The sequence below is a fragment of the Psammomys obesus genome, unplaced genomic scaffold (genome assembly GCF_907164565.1).
Source record: "Psammomys obesus unplaced genomic scaffold, mPsaObe1.curated_primary_1811, whole genome shotgun sequence".
NCBI classification, from domain to species: Eukaryota; Metazoa; Chordata; class Mammalia; order Rodentia; family Muridae; genus Psammomys; species Psammomys obesus.
In genome coordinates, this window is record NW_026596034.1 from 24762900 (window position 1) to 24782206 (window position 19307).

The 19307-nt window shown below is 47.8% G+C and overlaps 1 protein-coding gene across 1 annotated transcript in view; it reads left to right on the forward strand.

Annotated features, from left to right (window-relative positions):
- The first annotated feature begins 9986 nt into the window (after positions 1–9986).
- The window catches only part of Zfhx3 (zinc finger homeobox 3), a 200615-nt gene continuing 191294 nt past the window's right edge, over positions 9987–19307 (forward strand). Inside the window, exon 1 of the mRNA XM_055621000.1 lies at positions 9987–10333. The gene's annotated coding sequence lies outside the window, so the exon portion shown is untranslated. The remainder of the gene's footprint in view (positions 10334–19307) is intronic.

The window sequence follows — 19307 nt, forward strand, 5'->3', positions numbered from 1 at the left end:
CTGGGGTCCGGGAGGGGGCGAGGCGGCCGTGCCGTGCTCTACCTGGGCGCTCTCTGCCCGGCCGGGTGAGCAGCGCCAGGAACGCGCAAAGGGGGCTGCGCCCTGGACACTAGGGGCTCCCGGGGATCGGGGCCGCGCCGCCGGCCAGGGCCGGAGCTAGCCCTCCTGGCCTTCTCCGCCAGCTGAGTTGAGAGGCAGACATCGGATCGGGGGACTTTTTTTTTTTTTTTTCCCTCCTGCCTCTCTCTCTCTTCCTCTCTCTCTCCCTCTCTCTCTCTCTCTCTCTCTCTCTCTTTCTCTCTTCTCTCTCTCTCTTTCTTGCTCTTGTGAAACTGGGATTGTTTACGTTTGGTTCCCCACTCTCAGCCCTCGTCCCACTTCACCAGATGCAGGAAGAGCACGTTCCCAATTTTACGATGTACACTGCAATGTATAGAATCTTTTGCATGTCAGTCGGAGGGTAGCCCTAAGAGTGTGCTGTGCAGTGCACTTGAATTGTGTGTGGAGCTATTAAAACAATATTTTATTTTATTTTATTTTTTTACTTGGTGAATGAATCTGTTGCTCAGAACCTGACTTTTGTGAGATGTGCAGTTCCTTCGACTGTGGCGGATTCTTTGATTATGCTTGCTTAAAAAAAAAAAAATCACCCACTCCTAACTTTTCCCCCCTTATCACTTTGAAGTAGGGGAAATATGACAGTTTTTATTGGTTTCAATTATTGAAACTTGATCTAAGGACTATATGGAAGAAGAAAACTGATTGCCATTTTCTGGCCTTCTGTTTGGTGACTTTTAAAGGGGGGGGGGCTTGTTAAATACCTTTGAAGAATCTGACACGGCTCAATGCAAATTACAGAACATGAATTCACTTTGGAATTTTAAGAAAGGCTAAAGCCTTCGGGGGGCATTGAGGATTTATGATTTTTTTTTTAATATATGCACATATATATATATATTTTTTTCTACCTGCTTTGGTTGGGTGGCTAGTTACTGACCAACTTTTTCGTATGTCCTGGGAAAGAAGCTGGGGAAATGGTAGAGGAGAGATGGATCAATCTGAATAATCAATAGGACAATGTGCTGCAATCTTGTACCTACATTTACTGTAAATTTCTACAGTACCTGCAGTGTGGGTGCCCCAGTGTCTTGGCTGGTTTCTTCCGACGGATTTAGGGGCAAAGCAACCAGAATTTACTGCTCAGCATTTCAGAACAATATAGGGAAAATCCACTCCATAGTGGCTCATGTTATAGCCCCTTTATTTTTACTGAAGTTAGTGTGTGTGTTTGTGTGTGTTTACATGGGAAGATTTCAAATGCTGAATCCCAAAGTGTAGGTGTCATGAGTTGGTGGGCAGTGAGAGCTAGCCCAGGACGTCACTGCTGGGTACTGAGTTATTGAATCTTCAGCCTTTCCTTTTCTTAAGATGTTCTGTACGATTTTTTTAAACTAGTACAAGCAGAGGTAGGAATATAAAAGAGTAAGGTACTAGAGATTGAAGCAATATCAAAAGTCAGAGTGGTTGTGTGTGTGTGTGTGTGAGAGAGAGAGAGAGAGAGCACACAAGACAGTTATCTTACAGACAGTGCTGTATGCTTGGTGGTAGGTGAGTCCATATTTGGAGATTATTTTGAAATAGTCTTGAAAAATGGTTCAGAACAGGATTTCGCAAAAAGTGTTCACGAAGTCATTTTTGAAAGGATTGTGGTTTGGGGAGATGAGGTGTGGGTAGGAAAGCAGTGTAGCCCAGCCGCCTTACTCTTGTCTGGGTCTCCCCTCCCCCCCCCCCCAGGTTTTAGTTTTTAATTACTTAATGCTGAAACGCACTGGGCTTATATAAATATTTGTAAATGCTCTTTCCTATTGATTTCTCTGAATAAACTGCCCTGCTCTGGTCCAGAGAGGAGGCGATTCAGATCTGTGGACTTTTTAAACATAAAGTCTCCGGAGGAGTGTTTGTGTATGTGTATGTTGGTGGTTAGAGCTGTAGGCATGAGGATTTGGTGGTGGTGGTGGTGGGAACACAGGAGGAGTTTAGGCTCTTCCTGGTGTGGACTGAGAAAGCTGGGCAGGACCTGGCTTTGTGGCCTGGTAGTCCTGACAGATGTGTGTGTGTCTGTGTACCTGTGTACATGTGGGGTTTCTGAATGTATTTGCACTCACCCCCCCCCCCCCCATTAAATATGGAATAGTTTTCCAGGGCTCGGTGACTGCCTTCCTCCTCAGGGTCACATTGAGTGCTAATCTGACCAAGGTGCAGGAATCCTGCAATGGGGAAATAAAAGAATATACAGAATGGGGTCAGGTCAGCTGCTCAGAGGCCAAAACCCCTACAGCTGCTTTGATTTTAGTGTGTGTGTGTGTGTGTGTGTGTGTGTGTGTGTGTGTGTGTGTGTGTTAGGCTCCTCCTGCAATGTTACAAATTGTGCTTCCCTCTCAGGTGGTAGCTCAGTAGCTTAAAGGCATCAGAGCCTTCGACTGCATAGACAGGGGCTCCCAGTGACACCAGAAAACCCACAATACTGAATCCAAAACAAAACCAGGGAGGAGGGGGGAGGAAGAAAAAAAAAAAAAAACAAAAACACAAACCATTGAGTTCAGGCAAATAAGGTTGGGTCTCCAGATGCTGTTACAAAGCTGCTTTGAATATGCAAGACAGTGCACAAGACCAGTCATTCCAGTTACAAAAAACTATTAAAAAAGAGACAGAGGGAGAGAAAGGAAAAGGCATGTTTAGGTTGTCATTTGTTAGGAAAAGGATCCTACGGAAAGCTAGCTGCCCCCGCTCCCCCTTTTGCCCTCCTCCCCTTCCTGGCTTCACAGAGAATCCACTCACCCTTTTGAGATTGTCTACTGTGTAGGTCCTTTCATTAAAATCTTTTGGGTTTAGGAAGATCGCTGCAAGCAACACATTTTCTGTATCCACCCCCCCCCACCCCACCCCCCTTTATCTTGGAGGAGAGTTGGCAAGGGTTCTGTGGTTTGCAGTTACACAATATGTTATCATGTTTTTAATCACTAAATCATTGCAGTGGTTATAGATTTACAGTCTTGGGGTATTACCGAGAGAAGAGGCTGTATGTAGGCTTTTAAATTACACCAGTGTAAGCTGAGCACAGCAACTATGAATATGGGCGGCAGGCTCCACCTTTCCAGCACCCCCTCCACGTTTAGCTCTTTCTCCTTCTGTGATTTTATTTATATGTTTAAAAATGGCTTGGTTTGCTTTAAAAGAAGAGAGAGAGAGAGAGAGAACCATTCTTTTCCCTCCATTCTTTGTCTCTTCAGCCCCCCCCCCCCCCTTCCAGCAGAAATAATTTTCATTTTAGACCTCGAACCCCAGATTAGCTGGAACTCAAACTCTTGGCATGGAACTTTGGATAAGGCGCCCCAGAAATACTGAAAAGTGCAGACTTCCTAAGAAATCCTCTAGGTTTCCACACCGACCTCCTGTGTGGGGATGAGGAGTTGATTTCAGATCAGATGGTGACAGTGGGCGGAGGGAAGGGAAGCCAAAGTCGTGGCACTGGGAAGGTCCTGTCACTGTGACCCCACTTTCAGCTTCTGTTGTTCGTATCATTATGTAACAGAATCCTTGGCAGCATTAAAAATTCAGCATTACAAGCTGATTGTAATGCCGCCTCATTAGACAACGCTGTCTGGCCTTGTATTAAGTGAAACACAGCGCATGGCTTTCAGATTATAAACACCAATAAATACTAAGGCTCAGCAGAGGGGCTGACCAGCAACTGGCTTTTTGGCCCTAGCTGGGATTTATCCATCTACCCCCATCTTCTTTTCAGCCTCCCCACCCACCCACCCCCAGTAACCATCATGTGTTTTCTTACTCGGATGCTGATGTGTAGACTCTAGTGACATTTAGCGAGGCTTTTTATAGAGTTCTCTTGTGTACACAAAAGGTTTGGAAGTTTGTTTTGTTTTGATGTGCAGTAAACAGGTCCTTCACTTTGCTGATGTCATTTCCGCTCATATTTGAGTGTTTATTGTGCTTCTTCGAAGGGCCCTCTCATGCCTCCCCGTGACCTTGCTGTTTGGTCAGAGCCCTGTGCCTGCTTTGGGAAGGGAGGCAGGGGTGGGATGAAGGGGTGGGTTTGGGGGTGGGGGATGGGTTCCCTGAGTGGCTAGGTCTGGCTGTGGGGGGGGGGCAGTCAAATGTCTCTGCTTTGGCCTAGGGTTTGGCCTTGCCTGGGAAGATACTTCCAGCGTGTTAATCTGGTTAAACACTCCCACTTGCCCCAGTATTTACATGGCATGCAGTGATTCATCCCAGCTTCCTTTCCCAGTGGCACCACCTCCTCTGGCCCCTGCCACACCTTGTCTGGGTTAATATGTCCTTACTGTCCAGAAAACAAAATGAAACATACAAACAAACCAACCTCTAAACCCCAAATAAACAAGCAAAGCCCCATTACCCCCATTCAAGGATGATTTTGAGATTTAGACTCAGTTGTGACTGTGAAAATGTCATGCTTACTTCATGCTGTTAAAAAAAAAAAAAAAAGTAACTGTTTTTAGGCCTTGCCCTAGACTGTCTCCCCAGCACCTCCCTATCCTAGTTCCTTGCTGCCCTAACCCCATACTGCCCTTACCTTTTTGGAACTGTAAAGGCCAGTCTGATGTTAATAAAGTGTGTTACACTGTCTCTCTTTTCATCTGATCTACAACTGGATCTCCAAAAAAGAAAAAAAAAAAAAAAGTAAGGTAGAAAGGAGGGAAGAAGAGAAGAAGGCTTATATAGGCCCCAAAGGCCTTCCTCTACTAGGTTGGTGGATTTCAGTATAGTTTTTTTTTTAAGTATGTGTGTGTACAGACACATTTGTATACATACACACACACACACACACACACACACACATATATATATTGCATTATTGTGTTGTCCTTTTAGGTTAAGCAATAATAGGAGAGAGAGAAAAGCAGGCATCAGGAAGTTCCCTGGACTGCTTTCTAACTAAGAAGGGTGAAAAATGAAGCAGCTTTGACACTTGGCTCCCTGTGAAAGCCCGGTAACCTCTCCCCCCTTCCGCGGCCCCAGCCTTTTGTTCCTGGAGAACGGAGCTAAGGTACTTTTTCTCTCAGACCAAAGGGAGCAGGCAAGGAGTCCCCTTGTGAGCGCATCGCCTTTAGATGGCCTGCTCATGGTTATTGTCAATGCAGACTTCCCAAACAATTGCTTCGGGGAGACACAAAAGCAAAAACATTTGTCCAATTTTTTTAACCTCTTTGTTTTAGATTTTTTTTTTTTTATCCATTCTTTAAATTTCACAGTTTCTATTTGTCCGCAGAGAGACAAACGGAACAGCGTGAAGCGCATTTCACCGTAGGCCTCACTGGCGATTGGAACAGCCTCAATAGAAACCCAAATTCTAAAACACTGGCTGACTTGGAGGATATGTGAAATTTCAGCTGGGGGGTGGGGCAGGGGCAGGGCTGTGAAGTCAGATTAGCACAGATCTCCAACAAAAATGAACTGCAGTGAAAAGATGAATCGCAAAAAATGGGATTCTAGAATTACTTGGGGCAAAGCGTGAAAGGGTCACCTTTTGTTTATCTTCTGGTATCTTGTCCACTATTTAAAAGTGATCACTGGCTAGGGAAGAATTGAAATTACTCATTAAAAAGGAAAAAAAAAAAAAAAAAAAAAAGAAAGAAACTGAGATGGGTGGCTGTGGATGTGACAGAGCACACTTGAGTGGAGGCTAGTTGGTGTACATGGTGGAAGTGATACTGAGCTGAGATTTTTATTCCTATTTTTTCTAAAGTAGGATTCCTGTAAACAGACAATGTCCCCTGTCCCCTTTCTTTTCCTCTCTTGTTTCCTGTTTCCTTTCTTCTGCCCCGACCTCGGTCCCCCTCCAAGACGTCCGGGTGGTTGGTTTTGCTGGCCACTGTGGAGGGATGTGCCAATCAGCTGGGGGATAGCTCAGGAGCAAAATGGGAAGTTCACCTCTTCCCCCCCACCCTCTCCTTGGCCCAAACAAAGCACTGCTCTCTCCTGTAGCAAGTAGACCCCTCGACTGTGAGGCAGTCTTTATGCATCTGTCTGCCTTGCCATTAAAATCCTCAATTTCAAGGTTTAGAAGCACAAACGTAAAAATCCCCCTGGGTAAAAAGGCTTGCATGGCAAATTCTCTTTGCCCTTCTGGAAAAAAAAATAAAAAAATAAAAAATAAAAAAAATTGTTTCCAAAAAAGAAAAAAAAAAAGAGAGAAAAAAGAGAGAGAAAGAAAAGAGAGAGAGAGAGAGAGAGAGAGAGTGTGTGTGTGTGTGTGGTGACCTATTTGCCTAACATTTAAGGCTGTTTTAAGGCAACTTCTATATTTTTGCTTCCTTGAGACTTGGGCTTTTTCACTTAAAATTATTTTGGGAAAACCTTTTAGAATCACCAATATGAAAGAAGACGACCCATTTATCTTTCTCGTGTCCATGATTGACAGGTTCAGGAGTTGAACTGGAGAGGGCAGGTAAATAAAATAGAAAACGTTCCACCTGTGATGGGGCAAACACGAATCTGTGGAATCAGCACCGCAGTCATACACCAAGGCCTTTCGATTCATGCCAGAGAAATGTGAAACAAAACGTTTGTGTGGAGGCTCTCCTGACCCTCCAGCCTTCGCTAGCTGCTGCCTGAGGTTGGTCTGTATTCTGCCCCATACCCAGGAGGCTAACCCCCCACCCCCACCCCGAGGCAGGTAACTGGCCCCTAAATAAAACTACCTTGTTTTGGTGGAGTGAGCTCAGATCACGGAGCAAGATTCAGCTCCAGATGTATTTGTGTTTATTTGGAGGGACATGTCAGTGTATGCCTCTGTCCCCCAGGTCCTAGCCTCCAGAACATTTAAGCACGGTTGTAAAATCAACGTGGATATAAAACTTGATAAAAATAGAATGATCTGGAAGAATTGCACATATCTACCTAAACCAATTGTGCTCTGAAGAGGGGCCGGGATGCTGACATCGTCTGTATCTCTATGCAGGGATCATATTTAGCTTTGCCGAAGTGAAAGGATCCAGCATTAGAGAGGGAATATGGGGGTGGGGGTCCAGGTCTGGCTGGGTGAGAACTGTAATTTATCAGCCAGCTAAGCATTAGTGGGCAGACCTCTGGCTTGGAGAATGGGTAAGGGGAGGAGATGAGAAGGGGCCAGTGTTCCCTGGTTTATTTTTAAATATTTATCCTTTGGTTGTTGCCAATCAGGCTTTCTAGACGAGCCGAGCCTGGCGATGGAGAACTGTGGAAGAGCTGCCCTTTCTGGCGGTGGCTTTATTTGTCATTGTGTTCAGGAGGCAGCCTGAGAATATGAGGCTGTCAGTGGTGGGCAGGCATGGGCTGAACATCAGGCAGCTGCCCTGTCCTGAGCTTGGGGACCGAATTTGTAACATGGATTTCGGAGAGATTGAAGGTTCCCCTGTGTCAGTGTGCGCTTTGCAGATTCCCTCTGCAGAGGTCTTGTTTGGTTTAAGGGTGAAAATGAGTTGTCCCTGAGGTAGCAGCACCCCAGCTTTTATGCAGTCATATTCCTTACGGCCCACAGGCTGTTCGGTTACCTGCCTGTGGCTTACCTGTGAAAATTTTGTCTGGAACAAAAGACAGGCTTGAGTAGGCCTCACCATTCCTCTAAGCTATTGCAGGATTAAGATAAAGAAAAGGGATCAGGGTCACTCTTGTCAGGCTTCTGAGGTGTGGACAGCCCGTCACCCAGGGCCTGCCTGGGACAGTGGCAGAATCAAGGCAGCACCCTTCTTCTGCCAACTCCTCCTCAGTCTCTCAGATTACCTTAGATCTTGTCTGTGTTTTTTTTTTTTTTTTCCCCTAGCTTTCATTTTGTCGAAGGTGTTTATGTGTCTCCTGTGCCCTCGCCCCTACTCACCATATTTAACAAGGTTCTGAGGTTGTCCTGTGCACAGAACTCAAGGGGAAGCTGCAAAAGTCAAGTTTCCAGGGGTAGAAGCGTTTTCCTGTTGTCTCTACTTCATCAGCTAGGCCCATGAGGGTAGCTTCCAGTGAGGAGGGAAGTCTGGAATCTCTCTCGTTTACCCAAAGAGATTTCCAGGGGGTAGGTATCTCAGAGGGAAGGAGGGCCACCTTGCTCGCCTTCACTGCCGGTGTGGGCATCACCATCTTCATGTATTATTCATAGTCACTTTTTCAATTAAATTATTAATTGGTTTTCTTTAAGGTGTTCCTGACTCATGTGGGCAACATAAATAACAGTGTGTTTTGAAAACACCACCTGTTCTTGAGCCTGAGGTCAGGCCTTCTGAAACAGCTCTACAGTGGCCATACCCTGGTTCACAAGCCCATCCTCCATCCACCCTCCTTTTCTGCTCCCCCCTCACCCCCAAGTTTGACTAAATTTGGCCTGTGCCCTTCTTTGTCCCTAATCGGACATGATTCCCTAGAGGCAATTCTTTTCTTCCAAGGCCCTAGCTTGGGTGGAAAATGCAAAGGCTTTTTTTAATGTATGTATGTATGTATGTATGTATGTATTTATTTATTTATTTATTTATTTATTTATTTATTTTGGTATGGTAAAATATAGACAAGGGGTTAGTCTGTGCCCAACAGGTTAGGTATTTACATAGATTTGAACCCGAATTCTATTGTACAAAAAAAAAAAAAAAGAAAGAAAAAGAAAAAAAAATGCTTTCTACAAAGGGAGACGGTAGTTTTCACCAACCAGCATAACCCCTTTCTCCCCGTTAGTGTGTGCTTAATGCAAATACGATTCCATACATTCTGCTCTTCGCCTGGTGAGCTTATTATATTTCTAACACTTGCATGGTTCATTATTGTGCAGTAGGAAAAGACTCGGCGGCTGCAGGGGCAGCCTGGGTGGCTGGTTTTCAGAAAGAGAAAAAGCAGGTGTCTTTCTGTGCCGAGAATGAAGACTAGATTTAGGAGGAGGGTGGAATTCTGTCTGAGAGGATTGGAGACTTCCGGTGAGCTTTCAAGGGGCCTGCCTGTACGTAACAGAATGGAAAAGGTGAACTTAGGGGGGACCTAGCAGTGCCCAGCAGTTGCTTTGACCAGCTGAGGTGGCCCTGTTCGGTTTGATCCTGGTGGTAGAATCTCCCTGAACCGGGCATCGTTCTTGCCCACTCTGAAACGCTGTATGGCTTGTAAGGACAGTCTCCTTTCTGAAAAGCGCATGGCTGCAAAATGCTTGTCCTTTTCTAATGATTTCTTCTTCTCCTCTCTCCTCAAAAACTGTCCTTAAACTCTCAATGGAGAGTAGGGGCTGTTTTCGTAAGTTTCTGCAGCTGAAAAACAGAAGTGCTCTGTGAAGCAGTTTAATAGGATGGGTGTGTGTTTCAAATAAATTCCTGTCCATATTGGCTAAAGTCCTCATGTTAGAGTGGACTGGCTCTGACGTGGACAGGGCCCAGAGACTGATGGATCAGGGTTCGGAGGCCCTGACTTCTTTTTTTCTTTCTTTCTTTTTTTTTTTTTTTTTGGTGGCTGAGGGCGCGTCCGTTTCTTTCAGGCAGGCCTTTGACTTTTGATGAGCCGGTGCGGTCAGTGCCTCGCGGGGACGCGGCTTTGTTCCTGCCGGGCCGGTTCCTGGGTTGGTGCAGGCCAGGGCAGTCAAGGCTCCTGTCCCCAGGCGAGTGCGGCTCAGCCTGCCTTCAAGGCCGGGGCTGGGAGCCTAGGCCCAGCAGCCCGGGCCCTGCTCCTGTGTGTTTGTGCGTCTATGTCCCCAGGTCCCCGCAGGCGCGCGGGCGCGGCCACCGTGAGCAGCCCGGCCTGCGCCCAGCGCGACTGTAGATGTCAGGCTTTGCCCGGGGAGCCGAGAGGCTGCGGGGCTGTGAGTTTCAAATTAACCTTCCGCTTTGTTGCTGTGTAATGTGGATCCCCGAAGGCCCCCCGCCCCGCCCGCCCCCCTTCCTCGGGCGGTGCGCGCTGCAAACTGCGAGTTGAGCTTCATTTACATAAAGCGATTCCGGGCGGGCGGCGCAGGAGGAGGAGAGAGGCGGGCAGGCCGGGACGGGGACCGGGACGCAGCGCCGCGCCCCGTGGGTGAATCCCCGCCGCGCCTGGGGGACCTCCCTCCCGGGGCAGCCCGAAGATCGCCAGCCCGGGCCGCCACCATGCGCGCCCCGCCCCTGCCGCCAGGCCCCTCGCTCCTAGCCTGCGCCACCGCCGAGCCCGGGGGGCAGCGGGAGGTGGGGAGAATGCCGCCTGGGGTGGGTAAGTTCGGGGCTCCGCTGCCGCTGGAATCTCCCGTTGTCGCGCTGGCCCGAGTGGCGGCCCCCGGACCTCCGAGTGCCTCCTTCCTCCCGAGGTGTCGGGAGGCTTTGTGTGCCAGGTGAGTGCAGCCACCCTCCCCCGCCGCGCGGCTCGCAGCCGGCCTTGCGCTGGAGGCAGGTGCTGCGAGTCTTGGCTGAACTTCCCATTCTCTTGGGGCATGTGGGGGAAGGGCAGGCTGGATGCACTTGAACTCCTAGACTCCAGGAGGAACCTACCTGGGGAGAGAGTGGTTAGAGTCTTCTGGGCCCCCAGAGTACGTCCCTTCTTCCATACCCTCTTGCTTTCCTTCCTGACCTCCTCCTCATTCTGATTTTTGGGTTAGTTCCTAATACTTGGCGTATTGGTGTCATTGAGAACTTTGGGGTCTTTGCTCTAAAACACCTCCTCTTGAGAGAGGGAGAGTGAGAGGGAGAGAGTGAGTTAGAGTTAGAAGCCACTGGTCAGTTTGCAGCAATGTGAAGAATGTGCCTGTGTGGGGAGTAATTAAAGAGAGAATCAGTGCAGAGCTGGAGGGGACCTATGGAGCTCATCTTGGCCCGGCCACCCTCTAATTTCGGTTTGTTCTTCTGCCAGAGCCCGTACAGCATTTATTTTGGGAGCGGGGGTGGGGCGGGGGACCTGTAGGAAGGAAAAGGTAAGATTTTTATTCAGCTAAGGAGGAGAGGTGACCAAGCTAGGGTAGCAACAAGAAAGAAAAACTATGGCAACCAAAAGTCATTTTGTCGGCTTAGAGAGAAATAAGGTTTCTGGAAAACAGCCCTTTCTGTCTTATACATACCTATGCAATGATGGTAGGGAGCCTTGCCTTCAGGGGAAAGCCCACAGCCCATACATGGCACACTCAGGCGGAGTTTCAGCAGCCAGACTCAGTGGCACACTGTATGCCAAACTGGTTTAAAGGTGACCACCGGGGAGCAGGTGAATCCATGAGGGCGCCCCCACCTTTCGCATTTGGATCATTTATCCGCCTTTGAAGCCGCCGTAGTAACCACAGACAGTATAGACTTCCCATCTGGAACACCGGCAAGGCCTTCTCAGGCTCTGGCCAGGCAGGGCCTGCCTGTCTGCCTGCCTGGCCGGAAGGCATCAAGGCACGGCAAGGAAACAGACCTAAGCCTTGAAGAGAGATAGTGAGAAAAGTTACTCGTCACCTTCATCTTACTTCATTTCGTGCTTTGAGATCCTTGGAGACGAGTCACTAAATAAATAGAGTATAATTTGAAGCTCGCCCTAGCCGGGGGTAACTGTTTCTTTACCGTCGAGCAGCAGGTGCCAGCATGGAGAGTTGGCCCCTGGGGTCCCCTCATTCCTAAATTCAGGAGGTGTCAAACCTTCATGTTCTTTTAATGGCTGTGGTTTCTGGATAGGTTTCAAGGGAAACCCTAAAAAAAAAAAAGAAAAGAAAAAAAAAAAGAAAATCACGAGTTCCAGTGAGCTGGGCTGGAGGGCTGTGGCCCAGACAGCATTAAAGAGGAAAGCATAGACCTTGCGAGGTAACCCGATCAAGGCTTGCAGTGGGGAACTGGGAGCCTGTTTCTCGTTATCACAACATCCACTGGCAGCCCGAGATTCTAAATCCAGACGCAGAAAACAGGGAGCAGAGGTGGGCCAAGAGGGGTCTGGAGGCAGATGCTCAGCTGTGAAAGGATTTTCACAGACAGGGTCTTTGGAGGGGGCTGAATACCTGGGTGTTTGCACACCTGTATTTGTATTCATCCAGTTTTTTTCTTTTTCTTTTCTTTTCTTTTCTTTCTTTTTTTCTTTTCTTTTTCTTTTTTTTTTTTTTTTGAGGGGGGGAGGCTCCGGAAGGCTCCCTTGCAGAGAGTGTGCAGCGGAGGAGCAACTTTTTCTCCCCCTCTTCTCTAAATCACAACAAAAGAGATTGTCTGCATTTGATTTTCAGTATGGTTTTCAGAAGACATGTAAAGTGCCTCTCAGAATGGGCGGGGGTCACACTGGGTCTTTTATTTCACTACACGAGTGTTATTTAATAACATGGGGTCAGTGGCAGAAGCAAGCACTTGTACACTCTGAAAACAGTTGTTGTTTTTTTTTTTTTTTTTTTCTTTTTTCTTTTTTCTTTTTGGAATGGCAAAGAATTCAGTGCCTTGACCTTCTGCCTTTCTGACTTGGGTCCGGTGCCTCCCTCTTCACCCCAGTCCAGTAGGTACACTTCCTATGGGATAGGACTGAGGTTCTAAAACCCGTTTTGATTGACAAGGAACTGGCTGACTCTCTGAGCACAACAAAAACAATGAACTGCGACCGCCAACCGCCTGAAATTTTAATTTTGGTTGCTTTGCACAAGTGAATGCTAAAGGAGGGTGGAAAAGGCCCAGATTAAATGGTGCTTCCAGGCGGCCTCTTGTTTGGCTTGTCCTGGCTGGACAGCAAAGTGTTTTCCTGCTGTTTTGGGCCTGGATTTTACTGCCATGTAAACTTGGTGCCAATTGGACTGTCAAGGAGCTAAAATAAGCAAGATCTCAGCCTTCACCATTAGGACTTAAAGTGATGGCTCCTATATTTTTGGGTGACCCAAAGGTTGTTGGTTCACTAGAATAAATCTGTGAATGCAGACTGTTAGAAATGGTCTTCTCATGCTGGTGGGAATTTGGCTGGTTCTTAAAAGAACTAAAACTGAAGTTTTGGTCACATGACGCACGTGTGTTTGTGTGTGTGTGTGTGTGTGTGTGTGTGTGTGTGTGTGTGTATGTGTATATATAAACTGTTATTCCTTTTAGTCTATCTTCTAGAGACTGGGTTTTCTTGGCTTCTGAAGTGATAGGATGAGAGCCTGGGAATATTTGAGGGTCCAAAGCAGAACTAGGGAACTCATTTTATTGGGGAGTTGTAAAAGTTTCATCTTAACAAGTAAATATTTAAGTGACTAAGCAGCGTTTTCTCACAACGTGCGGAATTGCTGTCCCTACTTGCTCTCTGCATAGTTCCCTCTGGAAGAGTTCCTAGCCTGCTTCCCAACCTTAGCCCCCTGAGTCTTCTGGCAAGGAGGCAGGGGGGGAGTCTGGTCTGAGGAAGCTTGCCTGAGCCCTGCCTCCAGGCTGGTCAGCACGGCAAGCCTGATGCACCTGACGCCCCCTGTTGCAACCTCAGGGAGTACAGTGTGTGCTGTGGTTTGTGCTTTCATTTGTGATTAAAATGCTTGCTGTTTGTTAGGCTGGCCTATTTCTGTAATGTTTGGGCCTGTTGGCCCACTCTGGTTCCCAAGGCTGTTGTAATTAGCCAGTATGGGGGCGGTACCATCAAAACACAACAGGAAGGCAGATTCCATTATTGAGAACTTCGTAGGGTTGTTTGCATGCTCTGGCATGAGAATTGGGTTGTAATGGTTATTGTTAGAAATGGCAGCGAAGCTGCGACCCTCCTCCAGTCCTTACCCCCTGAGCTAAAGAACTGTGTGGTCAGGGAGCTGGGCAGCCTGTTTTAACGGAATCCAAGCTAGGGGATTCCCTAGCAGGAGTGTGGTGCCTTAGGGCCCTCAGCACAGCGCCCTCCATCATGAAGACACCGAAACTGAGAAACAGGCCCACAGAAGCTAAGGTTTCCTCACACTGCCTTGAGGGAGAGAGACCCAGGCAGGAATCTTGGGTCATTAGCACGCTGCTTTCAAAATACAGATGGAGGAGCAAAGCTATCAAAATCAACAACTGTCAGATTTGTTTTCTGTATGATTTAAAGTTGGCCATCACACAGTTCTCTCTGAATGACGCTCAGATGTCAGAGGGGTGTTTTGTTTTTTATTTTTATTTTTTCGTCATGTGGTGAATGACTGTTCCTCGGCCAGGAACCTAGGAACCAAGGAAATCGAGGCCTAGCTCCAGTTGACAGACAGTAACATTGTGTTAATGTTTTCAGAGGGAATGTCACCAAGGAATGTGTTGCAGGTTTTTCTTCCTTTCTTTTCTTTTCTCCACCCCAGCCCCCACCTTTGCTACTGTTTTTCATCCTTTGGGTCAGGGCACAGGGTGGTGAGGACTGAGGACAAGACAGAAGTGTTGCAGTATTTCTAGAAAGTTCTTTACCCTCAAAAGTTGCACTGGCTTTTGATTTGTTAAAATCTTTGGTTTTTATTTTCTTTTTATTTCCCCCTTTGGATGTTTTCTGCCTTTCTTTCACTCTTAATTCCCAGAGCTTCTTGCTTTCACAAGGATAAAGATGCAAATAAAAGCAGTAAAGGATACAGCTTTTGTGACCTGGCAGATTGGCTCTGTTGCACAGCAAGAATTGTGTTGTGTTGTTTTAGCCCAATGCAGGGCCTCTTAGTGGAGTATCTGGTGCCTCATCTGCCTTTTAGGTGAGCCCTTCTCCTATTCTACCATATAGGCTTGTCAACAAGAGGATTCGTGTGTGTGTGTGTCTATATGTGTCTATCTGTCCGTCCGTCCATCCATACATGCCTCTCCAGAGTCCTACCTTGCTTGTGTCCTGGGAAGGACTTGAATAGTTTATTGCAGTCTTTGAACTGTCCCTCTAGAGTCAGGTATGAGGCTTCCAGAGAAAAGAGACTTAAGACAGGCCAGACATTTGACTACCTTCCCACTGCGTGCCCCTTCTGGTTCCCACTGGTTGAGGATGGAAGCTGTTGCAAGGCCGCTCCTCCTGATGGGCTGAGGGGAAGGAAGGGCTGTGTCTCCTTTTCTGGGAAGAAGGGAGTCCTACCCCAGGGTGTCACACCCCAAGGCCCTCTGCAGTGATTTTCTTGTATCTGTTCTTGAATGGGTCTGTTGGGGGCAGGAGTTAGGGATTTCTTGGTTATCTGAAGTTATCCCTAGGAAATCCTTGAGTGGACGTGAGGAAGCTGGCTCCACTGGGCCACGAGTCGCTGATGTTATCCACTGCCCTGCCCTGCCCGGGACTTGAGCCACCAACCTTTGACCTGGGAGTAAGGCCCCTGTCGGGGTGCTTCTGGAAGCAGGGGCTGGCTAATCTAACGTGTATGGGGGAGTTCTTGAGAGTAGGTGTGAGTATGTGGGAGTCACTTTGGGGGGTGACTTTGAGGATGATCATGATGAGTTCTGACAGATGGGAGTGGACACCATCATTGTTTCTTTTGGTTTATTTGTTTGTTTGTCTGAGACAGGGTTTCTCTTGGTTGTCCTGGGCAGACCAGGCTGGCCTTGAACTCACAGAGATCCGCCTGCCTCTGCCTCCCAGAGTGCTGGGATCACAGGTGTTCGCCACCACATCACTCTCGTGTCATTAATTCTTAATGTGTGAGGAGTCCTAACTGTTGTGATCCACGCCACACGCAGGATCGAACAAAAGGGCAACTTTGCTGGTTTCTTGGTTGCCCCGCATTCCAGCCAGTGAGATTGGAGACAAGTTCTTCTGAGAGTGACTGGTGCCTGCATACACTTTAGTCACAGGCTTGTCCAGCACTTCAGTGTTGAAATTCCAGTTCAAAGGCGACTGACTGTCTCTCTGGAACCTCTGATCAGAGGGGCTGAAGCCAGATTAGCCCCGTACAGAGAAGGTGGGGAGGGTATGTGTATGTTAATTCGATATCCAATTTCAGCCCCAGGCCCCTCCCCGAGTCCTGTAAGTGTCCATTCGAATGCACAAGTCTCCATTTTGGTGTCTCCCCTTCCAGGAGTCCACACCACCCTAAGTCTCTTAAAAGGATGTCCTTGTGGACAGGAACTCAGCTCTTCCCCATGCTTCCAGGCTCAGAGGGGCCTATTTAGGCTGCTTTTCCTGACAGTCTGTCCAGGGAAAAGGTGGAAAGGACATAAGGACTTTTTTTTTTAATTATTTGTTTTTTAACGCTCCTCTGCAAGTTTTTTTTTTTTTTTAAACAATTTTTCTTAACTGCTCAAGACGATGCAAGCTTCTTGTGCAGTTTCAAGACCTGCTTCCTAAAATGCTCTTTGGCACAGGGCCTTGCTTCTTAATGTACATTTGGCTGGTTTGGGTAAGTGGATTTTGCTTTCCTTATAACGGCCCTACCATCTCTCTCTGGACTATTTGCATCCTCCTGAAAGCGTCAAGTGAACTTCTGGACACACAAGGAAGCAGCCCTTGTGTGTTGGGGATGGGTGTCACCTCCCCTCCCCCCCCAGCACTGGCTTTCCAGACAGCCATCACCATTCTGCCAGGTTGTTGAAGGCTGTTGCTTTATTCATTCTGATCATGGTGCTCGCTGGGGACTTCAGCCCTGTGTACCTGACTTCAGGAACATCTGTGTTCCTAACCTGGGTTGCTTACTTTTTCATAAGATAATATATTGCCCACTTTGAAAGTCCGGGTAAGCTAGACGTGGTACATGCCTGTAATCCCAGCATTTGGGAGGCCTGAGGCAGGAGGATCAGGAATTCAAGGCTAGTCTGAGCTATGTAGTCAGACCCTGACTCCAAAAAGGATAAATAAACAGATAGTAGCTTCAGGTAAAGAGTGGCAGAAATGATAGCAGCAGGTTGAACCCAAACCTCCCTACCCCTTGCCCTTTTCAAAGAGCAAGTGGAAACTGGTTTTCCTTCAGAAGTTATTAAACCTACAGGCATCTTTGGGGAAAGCAGAGAACTTGTAGGTCTTTTAAAGAAAGAACTGTATTGATCAAGGTTCTCTAAAGAAACAAAAAGAACAGAATGAATCTATGTAGTGAAAAGGGATTCATTAGGCTGCCTTGGAGGATCTGGTCTGGACAGTCGAGCAGTGGCTGTCTCATGCTGGAGAGAGAGTCTGGTAGTTTTTCAGTCCACAGGTTGGATGTCGTGGAAGTTAAAGTAAGGCACTGGGGGCTGGCAGGATTCCTGGAGAGGTCTTTGGTCTCTATTGAAATCTCAAAGAAGGGTCCCCCCCCCAATATTGGTGGAGTGTCAAAGCAACCAGAGTCCATGGGCTTGGCCTGTGAGAGTGAGGGCAAGCAGACAAAAAGCAAACCTTCCTTCTTCCAGAGGGTGATACTCAGATTTAGGGTGGGTCATTCTGCTTCAAATAATCTGACTAAGAAAATCTCTTACAGGAATGCCTGCCAGCTTCTGTTCTAGTTAATTCTGGTAGTCAGATTGACAGCCAAGATCAGCCATCACAGGTGACTATCACAGGTTGTCCTTATTAGAGACAATTGTAAGAACTGTCCAGATGTTGGAGAACTGGCTAACAGGAAGTCTGGGTACCAACTCACTGATGATGGACAGGAAGAGGCATGGCCTCTTTCCTTGGTGAAGGGACAAATTCATGCCTCAGGAAAACAGACCCATCAAGGGCCAGAGTCCCTCTCTCATCTGTAGACTCCATTGTTCAACTAGGTTTCTGGAATGCTGGGCTCAGCTCTGTGGCCTTTCCCTGCGTGGTTCTGAACCAGCCCCTTAGCTCCTTTGAGCCTCTCTTATTTCATGTGTCAGAGGGTGTGATCTCATACCTGGAGTCAGTAGTGGGACTTCAATAACCCAGAAGACACCTGAGGTACTTAGGGTATAGAGGAGACACAGATGTTAGCTCCCTCATTCCTGCAGAAGGTCTCCACCACTTTTCTGAAAACCACACCCTGTTAGAGAGTGACTAAGAGGTTGAGTTTCTTACACTCTTTTCCAGTTGGCTGTGAATAAGCCACCTCTCACTTCCTGGAAGTGTTCTGGAGCCCGAGGGTCCGAATTAGAACCAGGGTCTTTCCCCTCCCAACTTCCCCACGTGCCTTCCCCACCCCCAAGCCTGGCAGGAGGCCCCCTAAGTGAGCAGCCCACTCCGTGACCCACCTAGAGAGGCCTTCCTGTGCTGGCTTATATATGCTAATAGGCCTGACTTGTCCTGGCTTGTTTGTAGTGATTTGTAGAGGCATTTATATGCAAATACTATCAACTTGCTGAGTTAATTATCTTGTGCCCTCCCCCCCCCTCCAGCCCCTCTCTGGCGAGGCCTCCCAGCCTGACTGGCCTGATCTCTTTCAGCCTTGAACTCTTCCTGTCTTTACCCCCTAGTCTGTCCCCTTCCTGTACCAGCTGGCCCGGTCACAGCGTCTTCACTGCAGGGTTGCCTGTCACAGGAACCATGTGTTCTAATGTGGCAAACTGGGCGTGCCAGTGATGGGCCCAGTTTCAGCCTTTCTCTGAGAGTCAGCCTGTTGCCTACAGAGGAGCCCAGCTCACGCAGTGCTGAGCTTTCAACTGTTTTACCAGCTACCTAGAGAAACAGGTGCTCAGCTCTGTCAGTCTTTGGAACTCCGTCTTTAGTCTAGCGAAGATCACAGCTTTTACGATTATTTTCATCTTCCCCTATTTAAACAACTATCACTTATTAATTCTGAGTCGGATGGTGAGAAGCTATTCCAAAAGGATGTGCCTTCTTGCTCCCAGTCCTGGGAAATCGGAGTGGCTCTCAGCCCAAGCTTTCTATTGACATTTAGGGGGTGGATAATTCCTGGTGGGGGGCACTTATGGTGAACCTTCCTCTTGCTATATTTGCATATAAATACCTAAGCATTCGGTAGCATCCTTCACTCAAGTGGCTTCTTTCTGGCCACTTGATGTCAGTAGCTCTCTCTCCTGCTGACCTGACAGTCAGACTTGTCTCTGGAAATGGCCTGAGGAGGTAGAGCTACTCCCCCCCTCCCCCCCAGTAGCTGAGGACCACAAGGTAGAGGTAGTTTCTCCAGGGGTGAAGACATGGCAGGTCTCTGGCCTCTCTGGCCAATTTCTGCATTGCCTGCTGCTCTGCCTGAATGGCGGTGTGCTAGCTGAGCGGCCTCTGAGCTTGTGACTCTGGTCATCAGGTGGTTCTGGGGACTTAATTTCATGTAGTCTGGAATTTCAGGGTCTGGAAACCAGTAGTCTTTTCCTTTGGAGGCATAGTGGTGAACTAGCATTTGAGGAGGTGACATTCTTGTCTGTGGCAGGTTTCCTCAGTGGCTAGAGAGCCAGCACCACGCGTGCACACACGTCTGGAGGAAAGTATCAGCAGGTCATAGCAGACCTTCTTGGGACTGGCTGCACTTTCAGTATGAGCCGACAGCGCATTGGACATCTGGGTTGACTCTGTTCTTTCCGGCTGGAAGTCAGGTCATATTCTACAGTTACTGA